The following is a 19,576-nucleotide window of genomic DNA, read 5'->3' as shown; positions in this document are numbered from 1 at the left end:
CTTGCCCACAGAACAATCCTCCACCTGCAAATCACCAGGATTGAATTACATAAATCCCCAAAATTATTCAATTTCGATTATATATAGTCAAAATTTTGCATTCAATAATTTTGAACCCGTTAAAAAAAATGAATTAGCGCATTCCTATGTGTTGGAATGGCATGTTCGCATTGCAAAAATCTGCATTTACAAATCATCCGCATTCTTATGCTTTTTGCATTTTTGAAATAAAATCCTTTTTTTTTTGCAGTGACCATATAATATTGTAATACATCTAGCACCAATTTTCTGCCTTTCGCTTTCCAAATGGAAGTCTGATTTTCAAAAGCATAGATTTGCATAACTGCTGATGGAAATGAGGATAGTTGCATTTTGTTTGGATTTTGCAGATCAAAACTCATTCTTAAACCCTTAAAAGTAAATGTTTTAATGCAATGGGTTAAGTTTATTTTCCCAACTATTTAAACTGCCAATTGTATTAGAGGTTTATGCCCCATCAGTTAATGTTATGTAATCTCTTCAACTTGTACCATGTACTTGAACATGACTGCAGATCGCACAATCTTTAGCATTTGAAAAAACGGCGCCACCGTTCCTTCACATTGGTCAATTAAAAAAATAAAACACTTTGTGATGGCGACGAACAGATTGTCAAGGAGGATTGTTTAACATCAAAGAGTTAATTTAAAAGAATAGAGATGGAAAGAGGCCTTTAAAGGTAGGGGACAGGGGAGGAGACTGAAACCAGTGTGAAAAATTATCTTTCATGGCGCATGTGCTATAGTTTCCAATTGGCCTCAGGACGGAATAGTAGTGAGAAGTGAGAATTTTTGTTTAGTCAAAGCGATAGTCAAAATACAAATGATGCAGTCAGGAAGATGAATAATGCATTTTCGCTAATCATTTCGAGTACATTCTTGTCAATTAGTTCCATATACATCAGTGACAATAAAATTGGTGGGACACAGTTTCTAGCACATTGTGCGCAAAAGGCCTAGTAAATGATTCCAGAGAATGGGATTTTTTGTGAATACAGGGTTTATGTCAAGAAGATAGTTGGATTCAAAAATTATCTTTCTTGATCTTGATATATTTTTGTTGCTTAAAATAGGTGTAAGTTAGTCAGAACGACAATGAGTAGCTTTGCAGAAAAGAACAAAGTTCTAGGTTAGAATTAAATGAAAAATACTTTCCCATGATTTTCAGAATGCTGAATGCAAGTATATTATTTTCACGCAGTGATTAGAATTCTTCCCCTCTCTAATCCCCCTGCTGTGGGGGAAGGCGAGGCACATCTGTTCGTATATGGTATTGTTGGCTGTTGGAAGAAACCACACCTCGCCATTTCTGTCTTCCTGTCTCCCGAAATTGTTTCTCTTTAATGGGAACAGACAATAGACTGCCCCCTCTCGGTTGGTCTGGATAAGCAGTAGCTCCAACTACCACGCATTGCAAGAACAACATTTCCACAGTATCATAGTAAAATATTGAAAATTCTCAAATGTAAAGTCAAAACTGTTTAGCATTTTGTCTGTTACTGTAAAATAATGGGAAATTCTCTGCACTCAGAAACTTTAAAAAGGAGCTCATCATGTGAGAATAGAAATAAGAATGATCGATTTTCTGTTATTAAAAAATACTTTTCCATTGGAAATACTTGGTTATATGGCAGCTCTTTGTTTACTGTTTGGAAAAAAATGTTAGTGTAAAGACATTGTCATCAGATGAGTTAGATTTAGAACAGGCAACACAAACAATCCACCGAGGCCATATTGAAAGTAAAATGGTTCCCCAATTGTAGTCAAGTTGCCATACGAAATATGAAAAAAAATATATTCTTTACAAGCTGTAAAACTGCATCTCATTGTCATGTGACTTAGCTGGCAAATATTATACTTGGTTGTGATGTCCCATTTTCTTGTTTATTCCAATGTTCATTGTCCCCTTGGTACAGGGAAGATAAAAAATCATCAGTCTTCGTCAGAATCTTTGTAATTCTCTTACCCCCAAAGGTGATAGAAGCCAGATCATTGGATGTATTTAAGGCAAAGATAGGTAAATATTTGAAAGAAGGAATTGCAGTTTAGACACAGTAGAGAAGTCAAAGCCAAAATAGTTCAGCCATGACCATATTGAATGGTGGTGCAGGCTTGAAGGGCCAAATGGCCTACAGCTCCAATATTCATGTGTTCCCAATCATTGTTGGTAATTTCTACAGCAAAACATTTTATGTGGCTATCATGAGTATGATGATATTCACGGGTCAGGCTCAGGTGATATTTGGCCACTTTGATTTAGTACCAGGCATCTATTTTTGGAGGGATCATTACCCTGACCTGAATTGCTTTATTGAGGAGAGGTCTTGAAGAGTAATTGGAAAAACAGTTAAAAGGAATTAGCCAAATATAAAATATTTTCCAGATATCTTTTGGAATATTTAGTTTCTTGAGGATGCAATAATCACCTTTTTACTTCACAATAGTCACTGTACTTCTATAGAAAATTGAGCTTGTGAAAAGGGTGATGGAGGAACTGAAGGAAATCCACATTAGGCAGGAAATGGTTTTGGGTAGACTGATGGGACTGAAGGCTGATAAATCCCCAGGGCCTGATGGTCTGCATCCCAGGGTACTTAAGGAGGTGGCTCTAGAAATAGTGGAAGCATTGGAGATCATTTTTCAATGTTCTATAGATTCAGGATCAGTTCCTGTGGATTGGAGGATAGCAAATGTTATCCCACTTTTTAAGAAAGGAGGGAGAGAGAAAACGGGTAATTATAGACCAGTTAGTCTGACATCAGTGGTGCGGAAGATGCTGGAGTCAATTATAAAAGACGAAATTGCTGAGCATTTGGATAGCAGTAACAGGATCATTCCGAGTCAGCATGGATTTACGAAGGGGAAATCATGCTTGACAAATCTACTGGAATTTTTTGAGGATGTAACTAGGAAAATTGACAGGGGAGAGTCAGTGGATGTGGTGTACCTCGACTTTCAGAAAGCCTTCGACAAGGTCCCACATAGGAGATTAGTGGGCAAAATTAGAGCACATGGTATTGGGGGTAGGGTACTGACATGGATAGAAAATTGGTTGACAGACAGAAAGCAAAGAGTGGGGATAAATGGGTCCCTTTCGGAATGGCAGGCAGTGACCAGTGGGGTACCGCAAGGCTCGGTGCTGGGACCCCAGCTATTTACGATATACATTAATGACTTAGATGAAGGGATTAAAAGTACCATTAGCAAATTTGCAGATGATACTAAGCTGGGGGGTAGTGTGAATTGTGAGGAAGATGCAATAAGGCTGCAGGGTGACTTGGACAGGTTGTGTGAGTGGGCGGATACATGGCAGATGCAGTTTAATGTAGATAAGTGTGAGGTTATTCACTTTGGAAGTAAGAATAGAAAGGCAGATTATTATCTGAATGGTGTCAAGTTAGGAATAGGGGGTGTTCAACGAGATCTGGGTGTCCTAGTGCATCAGTCACTGAAAGGAAGCATGCAGGTACAGCAGGCAGTGAAGAAAGCCAATGGAATGTTGGCCTTCATAACAAGAGGAGTTGAGTATAGGAGCAAAGAGGTCATTCTACAGTTGTACCGGGCCCTGGTGAGACCGCACCTGGAGTACTGTGTGCAATTTTGGTCTCCAAATTTGAGGAAGGATATTCTTGCTATTGAGGGCGTGCAGCGTAGGTTCACTAGGTTAATTCCCGGAATGGCGGGACTGTCGTATGTTGAAAGGCTGGAGCAATTAGGCTTGTATACACTGGAATTTAGAAGGATGAGGGGGGATCTTATTGAAACATATAAGATAATTAGGGGATTGGACACATTAGAGGCAGGAAACATGTTCCCAATGTTGGGGGAGTCCAGAACAAGGGGCCACAGTTTAAGAATAAGGGGTAGGCCATTTAGAACGGAGATGAGGAAGAACTTTTTCAGTCAGAGAGTGGTGAAGGTGTGGAATTCTCTGCCTCAGAAGGCAGTGGAGGCCAGTTCGTTGGATGCTTTCAAGAGAGAGCTGGATAGAGCTCTTAAGGATAGCGGAGTGAGGGGGTATGGGGAGAAGGCAGGAACGGGGTACTGATTGAGAGTGATCAGCCATGATCGCATTGAATGGCGGTGCTGGCTCGAAGGGCTGAATGGCCTACTCCTGCACCTATTGTCTATTGAAAAGAGCCATCTTGACATCAGATTCACAAGTGAGCCCTGATTTTATTTTATTTTTTGTTGTGTTTCTCAGGGATGATGAGTGCTGTGACCAACCAGAGAAAGTGACTTTTGAAATGTTTTCCACTCCTGAGTATTCTAGTCCATAGTCTACGAGGCTAATAGTGGTGCCCTCTTATTGCAATTAATTCATTAAAAAATCAGGAATTGAAATTGCATTATTAGTCTGTACTTTTTTTTTACAAACTCACATCACTCCAATAGTTTGGATGTCAGATCCATGACGGACTATAGTGATGGTTTGTAGATATTTAAACACTGAGTTTACTGAGAATATTCACACATAATTGCATTGTTTAAAATGCATGTACTTGAAACAGTTGCATCATTACAAAATGTTGGTGATGTAATATGTTCTATATACATTTCCTTTAATAAAATGGACTGAGAACATTACAATCTGATATTTTTCTAACATTGCGAGGATGGATTTACATTACTTTTCGAATTGTAGCCATTGTAATTCAGTGGCTTTAAAGTACCTTGGGATGTACTGTGGTCATAAATTATGCCACTTAACCAAGTATTTTCTTATTCCTGCTGTACAGAAAGTAAGGAAGACTTGATAGTTATACAGTGCAATCTATGGAGTGGAAAGAAAGGAAGAAAGATCGACTAATAATCCTTAATGTGTATGTTGCTAATTTTGGCTGGACTATTGGGAAGGCACAGAAGGTATGATGTAACCAACAGTTAAATCATCTAAAAATACAACTTTTGTTTGCCTTCCTCTTTTCTAGGTTTCTCCCCTCTACCACAGTTACTCTGAAGAAGCGTTCCAACCCAAAACGTCACCTATCCGTGTCTTCCAAAGCTGCTGCCTGACTCACTTTGTGTTTTGTTTGTAAACCAGTATTTGCAGTTCTTCGTGTCTGCGATGGGAATGCCATCAACAGGGTGACATTGTTTTCCAATGGGAATGCCGTTGGTGGGGTTACAGTTAATACTGTTCCCTAGTTGCCTTAAAATTTCTGTATGGAATGTTGATGGCTGGTACTCATGTTATAGAAATGTTACCTGCCACAGGAAAGCATAAGTCTAAATGTTGTTTGGATCCTTCTAAAAGCTGAAACAAGCTTCTGCTTGAATTATAAGTAGATCTGAAAATTAGTCATAGATAAATAGTTAGGGCAAAAGAAAAATTATGGATTTGTTAGGCAAAAGTGGTTGAACCAAGGGATCCTATCATGAAAGACAGTTGCAACATTGCCCTGGGGCTATGATGATAGATTGGCCTCCAACAATTAGAATTATCTTCCCCATATTGCATCAACCTCAATTTTGATGGCGTGTCTTGGTGCTTTAATCACTTAATAGGTATCATAATGTTGAGGGCAGTTAGAACTCCACTTCTTCTTGGACTGAACTTTAGTCCAAGAAGGTGGACGACAGAATGAAAGTTATCGTAAACCTGACGGTGCTCAATGAGTTCTGATGAAAGGTCATTGACTTGAAATGTTAGGTCAGATCATGCTGGATCCAGATTCCCACTTGAAATTACCACATGCAAGAATTCACTTAATTCAGATGTAGAGGGCCACTCTGGCCCAGGTGGGAAAACGTCAACTGTGATTAGACTCAGGCAATGTTGAGTGGATGTGCTGCCTTTGGAACAACCCCGACAGGCCTTAACATGGCTGCACAAAGACATTTACCAAATATCAAACGTGTTAAAAATATAGTGATTTTGTCTTTAAAAGAAAGATAAAGGTAATTAGACCCCAACAATTTAGAAACAGCAAATTACTTCTGAAGTAAAGTAAATTAATTAAAAATATTATCAACCTTGTTCTTTACCTCTTTATCTCCAGGCCTGGAATCCCCATTGTCATGTCCGATTGGTTAGGATTAGGGGAGTGATTTACCAGCAAACTTGGGCTCTGCTCCTGGACTCCATGTAGAGTCCATCAGTGGAGCTCAATCAAAGGTAGCCACACTAAGTCTTGGTCCTCAACATTCAACACCAAATATATGCAAGTCTGAGATTTACTGAAGTTTTGATGACTGAAAATCTGTGATAATGATTGTAACTGACCACTCCAGCCCAGGAAGATTGACTGTGCTCTCTCACCACTCAGACTGCTTGCCCTGCTGAATATTTCTTGAAATTTGTGTTTTAATTTTATTAAGTGGAAATGTGGTAGAACATGAACTGGATATCAGGGAGCAGGGTATTATTGAAAAGGTGTTGTTTGGTAGACTGCCAATTACTTCTTCCACACATTGAAGATTGGGAGGAAGTTGGTATAGGGATAGTTAACAGAGTTTAATGAAAAGTCAGCCAGTTTGTATTTTGAGTTAACATGTAGAATGGAGCAAGATTTACATGTTGGTCAGGCCACAGTTATGGATGGGCAGCTATTAATAAATGATTTGGGATTTTAATCATTTTTTCCACGTAACTTGAATTAATGGCATCTGGATTGTTAGTTCAATATTGCAGTGATTATGCTACTGTTTTAGCATTCATAATGGCAGAATGATGATAGTGTTGGCTTAGGTACAAACATATATTGAAATGGTATATATATTTATTACTAGGGAGCTTCCCATTCCATAGGTTGATGGTTTGCATCTTGCTCAGCACTTCTTTGTTGAACATTGTCTGATGTGGAAAAAGACCTCACTTTGTTACGGCAATTTCTGCCACACATACTGCAAGGGAAGACAGTGCTGAGCAGTTTTGCTGAAATTACTATTTTCGCAAACCCTTTATTTTCCATTTATTTTCTCTCCTGAATACTCCTTCACCATCCTGAATAATCGGATCTAAAAGATTCTAACCATTGGTGACTTTGAGCAAGATTTTGGTTGCTGCAGCCTTGGCCATTTAGTTTCACACCAATCTACAGCAAAGCACTTTGAGATCCTCTTATGCTCCTCTGCTTCCCATTTGGCTGTGGGAAGGACTTGATCAAAGTGCTGCTTCTTCACACCCATTGCCACCAACAGCCAGTTCCGATGAAGAGATCCAGACCTGAAGTGTTAACCATTTCGCTTTCTATAGATGTTGCCTGACCCACTGAATCTTTTCAGCATTTACTACTTTTATTTCATATTTTTAGCATCTGCATTTTTTTATTATCTAAATTATATAGGAGTCTGCGGAAGAGGACATGTGACTAACAGTAGTTAGACATGACTATGCACATGGTTGCTTCACTCATTATTAGAGAGGTCTGTTTCATTTATTTTCTAATTTAGAGTATTTAAGGTTTCATGACTAGCAAGCATTCTTTTAGACTTTGCAAAATAATGAGATTATGGATTAATGCCAAGATATGTGAACTTAGCCAGGTTAGTTTTTCTGTTTTTGGAATTGTTGTTGCAAAAGGGAAGATATAAAGACATGAGACACAAGAAACTAGCTGGAATTTTTAGCAAAACATACAGTGCTGGAAGAACTCAGTGGAGGGAATGGACAGGATCTGCGGAGGGAATGGACAGTCAACATTTTGGGTCGGGATTGATTGTTTTCTAGATGTCAAATGCATGGATTCCCAGCTAAATGTATCTCATAAGATCCTAATTTGGAATGGACCATAGGCAGGTTGATGGAATGGAATCCTTCCACTTTCACAAGCACTGCTGGATGACCAGGCATTGCCTTTTAAAGTCCATATGAAGTTGAATATACCCTTTCGCTGAAGAAAATCACCAAAGCCACAATCTAGACATGCGTTCATTCTGACTGACATTGCCAATGGCAAAGATACATGTCCTTTATGGACATTGAAGTGGCAAGTCACCTGACTAATGTGTCCCTCGTTTCTCTACACTCTTTCCCTGTCTATTTTCTTTCCTTCCACTCACTGCCTCACTTACACCCTTTCTCTCCTCTATTCTTCCACTTCCATCCTGCTCTCCCTCCTGCCACCCATCCCTCCCTCTTCCACCTCTCCTCCACCTCTCCATTTCCCCCCTTCCTTCAGCAGCTCAAGCGTTGATTAGCCCTGGTCTGAGTAGCTGGCTGTTAAAAGCTGGTACATGGGGTTTGTGAATTGTCGTGATGTTGGGTAGATGATGGAGAGCCTGCTTCGCATTGCAGGGAAGGATTTTCAGGCGCAGTTCCAAAAGTCCCTGCTTGGAGGATGGCTGTATGTAAGTTTCAATTTATATTTGAAGTCATCTGTAAGTTAACAATGCTTGCTGCTGAGATCAAAACCAAATGCAACCAAACCAAATCATTATGTTCTTTCTGGCCCAGGGCATGATCTTTACGGACAAAGTTCAAGGAAACCAATTATAAAATGGGGCATGTTGTACCGATGTCCTACAGCCAACTGCTATTTATTTATTGGGTGCTTCATTCAGTGTGGAACTGATGGCAGCTCTACCTGTGTGTCCTGAAAAATAAGCGTCCTCATGAACCCTCTTCCCTGGACATCTGCGGCAATTGAGGAAGAGCCTGGTGCTGTCCCTGAGAGCACTTTTCCTTGGCCTTTATTCCCAGCTCCCCATCTTGTGTGTTTTTCTGTTTTTCTTATTTTTGGCTTCTGCATAACATTATTTAAAACACCAAAGAGAAAATATTTCATGTGCTGTCCTCAAAGTCCTTTTGTGGTTTTGCACCGGCCACACTATTACCGTGTGGCCATGGTGCATAGAAACATAGAAAATAGGTGCAGGAGTAGGCCATTTGGCCCTTCGAGCCTGCACCGCCATTCAATATGATCATGGCTGATCATCCAACTCAGTATCCCGTACCTGCCTTCTCTCCATACCCCCTGATCCCTTTAGCCACAAGGGCCACATCTAACTCCCTCTTAAATATAGCCAATGAACTGGCCTCAACTACCTTCTGTGGCAGAGAATTCCACAGATTCACCACTCTCTGTGTGAAAAAAAACTTTCTCACCTCGGTCCTAAAAGACTTCCCCCTTATCCTTAAACTATGACCCCTTGTTCTGGACTTCCCCAACATCGGGAACAATCTTCCTGCATCTAGCCTGTCCAACCCCTTAAGAATTTTGTAAGTTTCTATAAGATCCCCCCATAATCTTCTAAATTCCAGCGAGTACAAGCCGAGTCTATCCAGTCTTTCTTCATATGAAAGTCCTGCCATCCCAGGTGCAAAGAGCAATGAACGGGTAGATAGTTCCAAACTGTTGAACGGAGATGAGGAAGAACTTTTTCAGTCAGAGAGTGGTGAAGGTGTGGAATTCTCTGCCTCCGAAGGCAGTGGAGGCCAGTTCGTTGGATGCTTTCAAGAGAGAGCTGGATAGAGCTCTTAAGGATAGCGGAGTGAGGGGGTATGGGGAGAAGGCAGGAACGGGGTACTGATTGAGAGTGATCAGCCATGATCGCATTGAATGGCGGTGCTGGCTCGAAGGGCTGAATGGCCTACTCCTGCACCTATTGTCTATTGTCTATTGAACAGCAAAGTTTACAAAGTTACCAAAGACTTCAAAACAAACATTCAATACCAGTTTCTGTGAAGGTAACCTTTCACGTGATCATTCAAGAAAGTGGGTATGACGCAGCATTTTCAGATTTGCATGTTAACCCATCAGTCTGATATCTCTGTGTTTAGTTTAGGGATTTCTCTGGTGAACTCCAGAAAAATTCTGCACCTTGTGCAAAACTCCCGTTAATATTGCAGTGGGGAATAGTGGCACAAATAGACAGGCTTTTAGTCTGGAGGCCTGAGTTAAAACTACAGCAATACAAGTTCATCTGTTTAATTTATATAACATTTATTAAATATTGTAGCCTTACAATGAAGGCAAAAGTTATCTCAATAATTATGATCATAGAATGGCTGAATTGTCATTAAATAATATCTGGTTTTGTCAGGACAGGAAATCTACTGTTCTTATCCACTCTGATCAGTGTGTGACTCCAGGCTCACTATAGAGTAGCTGACACACTTAATTTGCCTTCATCTTGTCATTCTGTTGTATCCAAAGTATTATTTTAAACCAGAATTTGAATAAAAATATTGCAGTTCTGCTGCATCTCATTCTGAATGGTGGTGAACAATTAAACAGCTGATGGGAGGAGGAAGCTCCAGAACATTCATTGATGACAGCGCTCAGCATTTTAGTGTCAAATAAAAGCAGCACATACAACCAGAAGTGACAAGTAAATAATCCATTGGCTTCTTACTCCACATGATATTAAGAAAAGACCAAGGGCACACGATACATCAAAGAGTGATCAGCATCCGGGGTTGTTGCATTCAAGATGTGACTTCCATGAAAAACTGCATTGAGCTGTACAATTTCTGTACAATTACAACACTGACATTGTGCAAACCTATCCAGGATGTCACGTGGACAAAAAGCTGAGCAGAATTATATTTGCCTGATCAGTATCCTCTCAAACCTGAGCAAATGATGCAGGTATTAACAGTAGTTTAAAAAGAGTGAGGTTTTGTTGTACAGGTGTTGGTGAGGCCATTCGTGAAATATTGTACATTACATTTGGTACCCTTACCTAAACATAGATGTACAGGTTGAAACTCTTGTCGTCCGACATTATGTGGTCCAGCAGCTCCCGTGGTCCAGCATATTTTTGGTCTTGATGTTTGTTTATTATTCTCACATGTACTGAGATACAGTGAACTCGTTGTTTGCATGCCATCCAATCAAATCGTAGTATAGCAAAAAAACATTCAAATTCTAGTTTTAAATAATACCTTTCATACAACAAATCATTTGGTTCTCTCAGGCCAGGACATCTACCATTCCTATCTATTCTGGTCAGTGTGTGACTCCAGGCTCACTGTCGTGTAGCTGACACATTGAATTTGCCTTTAACTCATCATTCTGTTGCATGAAAGTTATTATTGATGCTGTTATCTAGCATTGCTGGCTGTCCTAACAGCATTCTTAACTTTAATGCAATTTAATTTGACGTGAAACAACATGAAATTGTATCTGCTTAATGACATGTGCAATCAACATTGTGATGATATCCATTTCTGGCAATGATTCCTATTTTCCTGGTGGAAGATAAGTAGAATTCCTTCAAGTTGCCAGAAATTAAAGGTATGAATCACACAATTTGTCTGGAAAAGACCAAGTAACTTGACATTTGAAACTTCAGGGCATTTAGATGAATGGCATTTAATGAAGAGTTAGGATGATGTGGATTGGGATAGGTCGCTTCCACTGGTTGCTTTCACCATACCTGCAGTACAGGTGCAACCAATGTTCAGCTAACTTTCAAAGTTTAACGGTTAAAGGAGTAACAGGAGGCACAAGTTTAAGAAAATGGGAAAAAAGGGTTGTTTATAAATAAATTGCTGTTGACAGGATATAATTCTCTAACACAGGACTATTAATGTGGTATCTGTAAGATCTTTTAAAAGACAATTGCATAGTTGCTTAAAATAGACAAACCTTAATGCCTATGTGAGAGTAAATTGGAGAGTGGGTTTATACCAAGTCACTCGTGATGGAGAATACAATAGACTTGATGCGAAGAAAGCTTTTTTCTTTACGATAACATTCTATCCCAGCCCCAAGCAACTTGTCAAAAGTCACTGACTTGGTCAAAATATGAAGAGTTATAATCCATCATATGGAGTTATAATCCATCAAAAGCCACCCCAGAAATACAGACATACTTGTCTGAGAAACAGTGTCTGTGGAATCCATTGTCGAGTTATATCACGTAGTACAAATACGCCTGCAGCTAGATACAACATGTAATTGATAGGGGGAAATAGTGAGAAAATAATTATTTTAGTGGCTATGTTATATAGTTTAGCTGCAGAATTTTACTATTTATTATTATAGCATATTGACTATGTAATATGTATATGTTTTTAGATATCAGTTCCAGAGCAGATTTAATATTGCAGGCTCTTGCAATATCATGCCACAGAGCGATGTTGGGAGTTTTACTGTCATCATTTCTGTATTGTGAGGCAATTTAATTTCCTTCACATACTGAATTTTATAAACAGCTCCGAGCAATGAACCACACACATCTGCTGATGTTGCCAAGAGTGGATAACAACTGTCTTTGTTATCACAGGAAAACCATGTATATCAAGTATTAGTTCAGATCATTTTCCAAGCTCCTAACTTTAAAAAAAAGTATGGGCGTATTTATTAAATGATTTTGGCAAATGCACAACAGAACACTAAATTGTGCAGCAATTTTAGGTCTTTTGATTCCAATAGTTTAGGGTGTTTTATTTTGTTACAGTTTTGGATTTGAAAAGTCTGAATATTGTTCCTGAACATAGGCTGGATATGAGACAAATATTCCATTTGCTAACATCTGAACACTGAAAAGCAAGAGTATTTACATGGGCTGCTGAAATGTTATGTTTTCTGGATTCTGATTAGCTTATTGGCATATACACCAGGGTGCAATAAAATTCTTTGTTTGCATGAAGTTCCTAGAGTATACTGTCTACATACACTAATGATAAATATAACAATAAATAAATGACGAGTACAGAACAGTAGAATGGTACAAAGATTATCTGAGGTAGTAACATTAAGTGCAAAATAAACCTAAAATGAAATAATGCAAGATAGACACAAAATGCTGGCGTAACTCAGCGGGACAGGCAGGGCACGCAACAATGCCTTTAAATCTGGTGACACTTCAGCATACAGTGTTGCCAGGTCAAACCTGAACAAAGGTATTAAAAGGGCCAAAGACACCCACAGGCAACGGGTGGAAGACCACTTCAACACCACGGACACCAGAAGCATGTGGCAGGGTGTCAGGGACATCACTGGCTACAAGAGCAGCCCTGCCTGCCCCCACAGCGATATGGCACTGACCAACGAGCTTAACACCTTCTTTGCCCGCTTTGAAACTGGCAAAACCACCTTGAGTGAAAGAACCCCAGCCGAGGCGGTGGGACAGGTCTTGCAACTGAACACACAGGAGGTACAACGCGCTCTGCAAAGGGTCAACCCACGCAAGGCTGCAGGACCGGATGGAGTTCAAGGAAGGGTACTGAAGGACTGTGCTGAACAGCTGGCTGAGGTATTCACCAGGATCTTTAACCTGTCATTATCTCTAGCTATGGTCCCCAAGTGCCTGAAGTTGGCTATCATAGTTCCGGTGCCGAAAAAAACAAAGATCTCCAACCTGAACGACTACCGCCCGGTTGCCCTAACGCCGATAGTCATGAAGTGCTTTGAGAGGCTGGTCCTCTCACACATCAAATCCAGCATCCCTGACTCACTGGACCCACATCAATTTGCATACAGGGCAAATAGATCCACAGAGGACGCCATCTCTCTGGCTCTTCACACTGTCCTGACTCACCTAGAGAGACAGGGCACGTACGTGAGGATGCTATTCATAGACTATAGCTCCGCCTTCAACACGGTCATCCCCACCAAGCTCATCACCAAACTCCACCAGCTAGGCCTCAGCTCGTCATTATGTGACTGGATCCTGGACTTCCTGCTGGAACGACCGCAGGCAGTGAGAATGGGCCCGCACCTGTCCTCCACTATCACCCTGAGTACTGGCACACCACAGGGCTGTGTTCTGAGCCCCATGCTCTACTCCCTCTTCACACACGACTGTGTTCCTGCATTCGACACCAACACCATTGTCAAGTTTGCAGACGACACAACGGTGATCGGGCTTATCACCAACGGGGATGAAACAAACTATAGAGCGGAGGTGCAGAACCTGGCGGACTGGTGCTCGGATAACAACCTGTCCCTAAATACCACCAAAAACCAAGGAGCTGATCATCAACTTCCGTAGGTCACATAACGGGGAATATGCCCCGATGTGGCGGATCAGGCCACTCCTTGGGTCAGCCCCTCGTTACGTGACGGACAGGCGTAAGGGGTTAAAAGTGAGACCAAGGGAAGGCGTGGCTCATCCCTAGGAGAACTACGCTGTGGGCAGGAGCTCACAGCATAATAAAAGAATCTTACTAAAAACTGCCTGGCGTCTTGCCTTTTCTCTGGCCTCCGCCAGGCCACTACATTGGTGACCCCGACGTGATCTGAACACCAATGTAGTGGCCTGGCGGAGGCCAGAGAAAAGGCAAGACGCCAGGCAGTTTTTAGTGTTCAGATCACGTCGGAACTGTGGTCGGCCATGGCAAGACTCTTGGGTGTCAGCCTACACCACACTACGGCGTACCATCCACAGTCGAACGGGTTGGTGGAACGCTCGGCTCACGGGCCCAGACTGGGTGGACGCCCTGCCGTGGGTTTTGCTGGGGATCCGCACCGCACCCAAGGAGGACTTGGCCTCCTCCGCCGAGTTGGTGTACGGGGCCCCCTTGACGGTTCCCGGGGAGTTCATCCCACCAGCGCAGGGTCGAGTGGAGCAGCCTTCTGACGCCCTGCAACGTCTTCGGCAGACGGTGGGCAGGCTGGCACCTGTGCCCACGTCACGTCATGGGACCTTCCAGCCACACGTCCCTGCCGCTCTAGAGGACTGCCAGTTTGTGTTCCTGCGCAGGGACGCACACCGATCACTTCTCCAGCGGCCGTACGAGGGCCCCTTCCGGGTCCTGCAACACGGCTCGGCCACATTCGTTCTGGACATGGGGGGTCGCAGAGAGACTGTTTCGGTCGCACGGCTGAAGCCGGCACACGTGGACATTGATCGGCCGGTGCCGGTTGCGCAGCCCCGTCCGCGCGGTCGCCCCCCGTCCAAGCTACCCCCTCCAGCGTCTGCTACGACCCCTCCACCTGTCGGTCAGTCGCCGGTCCCTGCGCCGGTCATGGTGCGCACCCGGGCTGGTCGCCTCGTGCGCCCTCCTGTCCGTTTTGTACCTCCGGTTCTTGGGGGGGGGTCCTGTGGCGGATCAGGCCACTCCTTGGGTCAGCCCCTCGTTACGTGACGGACAGGCGTAAGGGGTTAAAAGTGAGACCAAGGGAAGGCGTGGCTCATCCCTAGGAGAACTACGCTGTGGGCAGGAGCTCACAGCATAATAAAAGAATCTTATGCCTGGCGTCTTGCCTTTTCTCTGGCCTCCGCCAGGCCACTACACCGATCTCTATCAACGGGGACAGTGTGGAGAGAGTGTCCAGCTTCAAGTTTCTGGGCACTCACATTTCGGAGGACCTAACATGGTCCAATAACACTGCTGCGCTGGTCAAGAAGGCACAACAAAGACTGTTCTACTTAAGAATACTGAAAAAGTCTGGTCTACCCCAACAGATGCTGACGACCTTCTACCGCTGCACCATAGAGAGCATCCTAACGCATGGCATCCCTGTGTGGTACCTCAGCTGCACGGAGGCAGAAAGGAAAGCTCTACAGCGGGTAGTCCATAGAGCTCAGAGGGCCATCGGAACACAGCTACCAGACTTGGAGGGCATCTACAACACACGATGCCTCAGAAAAGCCACCAGCATCCACAAAGACTCTTCACACCCCTGCAACAGTCTGTTCGAACTCCTTCCATTGGGCAGACGATACAAGGCCTTCTACGCCCACACCTCCAGACTCAGGAACAGCTTCATCCCCAGGGCCATAGCTGCTATGAACCGGTCCTGCTGAGCCGGATGGCCACATCGCATAGATCAACTTGCACTTTACCCTGTCTAAAAACTGTTCCAACTGTTTCGTTTCGTTGGGTTGCTGTTAATTACTTAAATTATTGCATCGTATGGGAGGCGCATTCCCAATCTCGTTGTACCCCTGGGTACAATGACAATAAAGATGTATTGTATTGTATTGTAGAAGGAATGGGTGACGTTTCAGGTTGATACCCTTCTTCATGTCTGAAGAACCTCATCCATTCCTTCTATCCAGAGATGCTGCCTGTCCTGCTGAGTTACTCCAGCATTTTGTGTCTATCTTCAGTTTAAACCAGCATCTGCAGTTCCTTCCTACAACATGAAATAATGCAATAACTGAATGAGATAGAGTTTAGAGCAAGAGTAACTGGAAGAGGGTTAGAGAGATGTGACTGGTTCAGGAATCTTAATAGCACTGGGGAAGAAGCTGTTCTTGAGTTTGGATGCCGGGGCTTTCAAGCCCTTGTATCATCATCCAGAAGGTAGAATAGGGACAAGGAATTGGCAGGTATCCTTGATGATACTTCCAGCCTTCCTGATGCAATGCACCATGAAGGTGGACTGGATGGAAGGAAGTGATGAGCCTGTGATGGATTGAGCTGTGTTAACCACACTCCTTTGCAAGTTCAGCTGGTCAAGAGCAGAGCAGTTGCCATACCAGGCCGAGATGCATCCCATAAGATTACTTTCCATAGTGCATCTGTTTGATTAACAGAAAGTGATTTAAGATTATGTGCTTTTCTGGACTTCTAAATAAAGCCAAACTCCAAAATAATCCAGTTTTAAACATAAATATTTAACTCACTTGTCAGGCCATTGTATGTCAAGTGATTCTGATATTGGGATAATTAAATTTCATGCAAGTTTATTAGAATTGCTATAGTCACAGCATCACCATTCATTGCCAGGTTGACAAGTTGAAGTATGTGATTCATTTAGCAGCAATGGTGAAATTGGATGGACATCAGGAATGCCAGATCTTTGCTTTTCTGTGATTTTATGGTTGGTCTTTTGATAGCTAGGATGTATTGAAACACATTTTAGTTGGCAAAAGAAAAAAGTGACTGTGGCAAAGGGCGAAGATATCTACAGTTCTGGTGTTGGATGGGGTGCAACAATTTAGTCAGATCTGCACAGGAGAGCAAGGTTTTACTTAAGATAGACACAAAAAGCTGGAGTAACTCAGCAGGACAGGCAGCATCTCTGGAGAGAAAGAATGGGTGACGTTTCAGTCAAGACCCTTCTTCAGATGTGGTCCAGCCTAAGGAAATTATCAGTTTAGTTTGCACCAACTGAGTTGAATTGACTTGGCGTGTGCATTTGTTTGTGTTTTCATGTGTGCGTTGGTGAGACAGTATGTGTACGTGTAGTTGAACACCTTTCCAAACTTGTCCTGAAGCCTTTGATAATTTGCGGAATTTACCTAATATCCAGTGAACGCTGGTCTCAGGATCCCTTTTGTCTTCTGGAACTTGTGTCAAAAGTAGATGGATTCCCTTGGCTGTGAGTGTGCAGATAGAACACCAGCTAAACTGAGGAGTATGTTAAACAGGAGCTGGGGAGATTCTGCGTTTGACATGCACAAACATTATTCTGTCTTTATGTTTTATTTAGTAGTGTATTTTCCCCATAAACATCAGTTATAAAAAGGGCAGATTTAAACTGATTCAGTGACATATTTAAGTATATTGTCCTTTACTTGATAAGTAATAGCATCTTGTACAAAATAAAGTATTTTTGTGTTCTGTCTATCCCATTAATAAGTTTTGATTGCACAAGTAGACTTGGAAATTCCATAATTTGTCCAAGTCCAAATATAAATGATTGGCTAAGCTGAGTCTTAATGTCGGCCAATAGCAAAGTTCCCAGTATCTTGGTTAGAACCAGAATATGTGGTCACGGACGAAATATTCAGTTGGAAAAGATTGTGACTCAGTGTTAAGAAAGCTGACAAGAAATGCCCTGGGGTGGCAATGTGATGGAGAAATAGATGTGAGTTAATCAACGTATGTGAGAGAACCGGCACGAGTGTTATGTGCAGAGATCCATTTGGTTGAAGCTGCTTTTCCATGCAAACCAATGTGCCTATCTGCACTAATCACATTTGCCTGTGTTTGACCTACAGTATATCCCTCTGAATCTTTCCTCTCCATATATCTGTACAAATGTCTTTTAAATGTTGTAATTGCACCCTCTCACTTTATATCTATGTCCACCAGGTTTAGGATCCCCTACCCTGGAGAAAAGACTGTGACTTACCACCCTATCCATGTCCCTCATAATTGTTTAAACCTTTATGAGGTGACCCTTCCTACATCTGTTATACTCCTCAAGGAGCTCGCTTGCTTCCTTTTTCCTGGCCAAAGACTCAATATCCCTCATCAACCTGTGTACTCTGATCCTGCCAGTCTTGCCCTTCACTCTAACAGGACCACCCTGGCCCTGAACTCTTCCTGTCTCATTAGTAAATACCTCTCACTTGCCAGACAACCCTTTAGTGCTCTGACTGTGTCTCCCAATAAACCTGTGCAAATTCCAGTCTAATGCCATCAAAATTAACTTTGCTCAAGTTACCACTTTAATTTGTGTACGAAGGAACTGCAGATACTGGTTTAAACCGAAGATAAACACAGAAAACTGGGGAAACTCAGCGGGTCAGACAGCATCTCTGGAGAAAAGGAATAGGTGACATTTCGGGTCAAGGTCCTTCTTCAGACCCTCCTTGTCAACCAATTCCATCTTATTCCATGATTATCTTGAAGTAAATAGAACTATGGTCCCCACTGACATATCTGCCACTTGTCCAGCCTTATAAACTAACAAGAGGTTAAGTGTAGCAATTGTATAGTAAAGCTATCTACATATTGCTTCAGAAAACTTTCGTGGACACTTAACAGATTCTGCCCATCTAAATCCTCAGCACCATGACAGTTCCCATCCAAGTTAAAATCTTCTAATATTACTAACCTATTTCTTCACTTCAATTATCTGCAATTTCCTTAAATATTTGCTCCTCTAAATAAAATCATCAAACAATTACATTGGATGTTAAATTTTGTGTTGGTTTTCATGAATGCATGAACATAGAGTATAATGCGGATGTTATAGGCAAACATTAAAATAAAATGAAAACCAACCAAAAACTCAAGAAATGAAATATTCTTTCTTCTCATTAATGTGCAGTGTAGCATTTACTGTAATCCTCCAACCAGAGCAAGATGCAACACCTGTAAATGGAGGGTTCTGATATTTCTTCTGTTAATCTCCAGTTTTACTTCAGAGTGAAATGCTCTTAAATTTAAAGGCGCCACCATGTGGCATTACATGCAAATTAAGACCTGAATCCTACAGCTCAAGTCTTGCAACCAGACAATTTGCAAATATTTTGATGGCTGTGGAGTTTACATTTTTGTTGTATGCTGGTGCGTTGTACAAAAATGGGATACTTATTTATGGGGGTTTCAACTATCCCACAAGAGCAGTTACCTAAATTAACTCAGATTTCTGAGATGCTTTTATTAAAGATAAAATCTGTATATGGAACTATGACAAGAGTGTACAAGGTTCACAGAGTCAAAACATCGTCATTGATGTAACTTGGTTCTCTAAAAGGTAAATTAAAAGTCTATTTTAAAGCAATCGCAGCAGAGCATTATTGGGAGATTTCAATGGAATTCTCTGCTTTAAAAGGACATGATAAGCTACAGGAAACGCTGCCTCAAGAAGGCAGATAATATAATTAAAGAGCCACACTGCCCTGTTTACATTCTCATCTTGTTGCTACTGTTGGGAAAAAGGGTACAGGAGCCTGAGAACCATTACCTCCATGTTCAAGAATAGCTTCTCATCAATCATCACTTTCTTGAACTGCCC

At 41.9% G+C, this 19,576-nt stretch overlaps 1 protein-coding gene across 3 annotated transcripts in view; it reads left to right on the top strand.

Moving 5' to 3' along the window:
• wnt5b (wingless-type MMTV integration site family, member 5b) overlaps positions 1 to 19,576 on the top strand; it is an 81,577-nt gene that overhangs the window by 46,855 nt on the left and 15,146 nt on the right. The gene's annotated exons all lie outside the window — the stretch shown is intronic.

Source organism: Rhinoraja longicauda, chromosome 20, assembly GCF_053455715.1.
Source record: "Rhinoraja longicauda isolate Sanriku21f chromosome 20, sRhiLon1.1, whole genome shotgun sequence".
Classification (NCBI taxonomy): Eukaryota; Metazoa; Chordata; class Chondrichthyes; order Rajiformes; family Arhynchobatidae; genus Rhinoraja; species Rhinoraja longicauda.
Note: the sequence above shows the minus strand (reverse complement) of the source record. Positions and strands in the feature narration are given on the sequence as shown.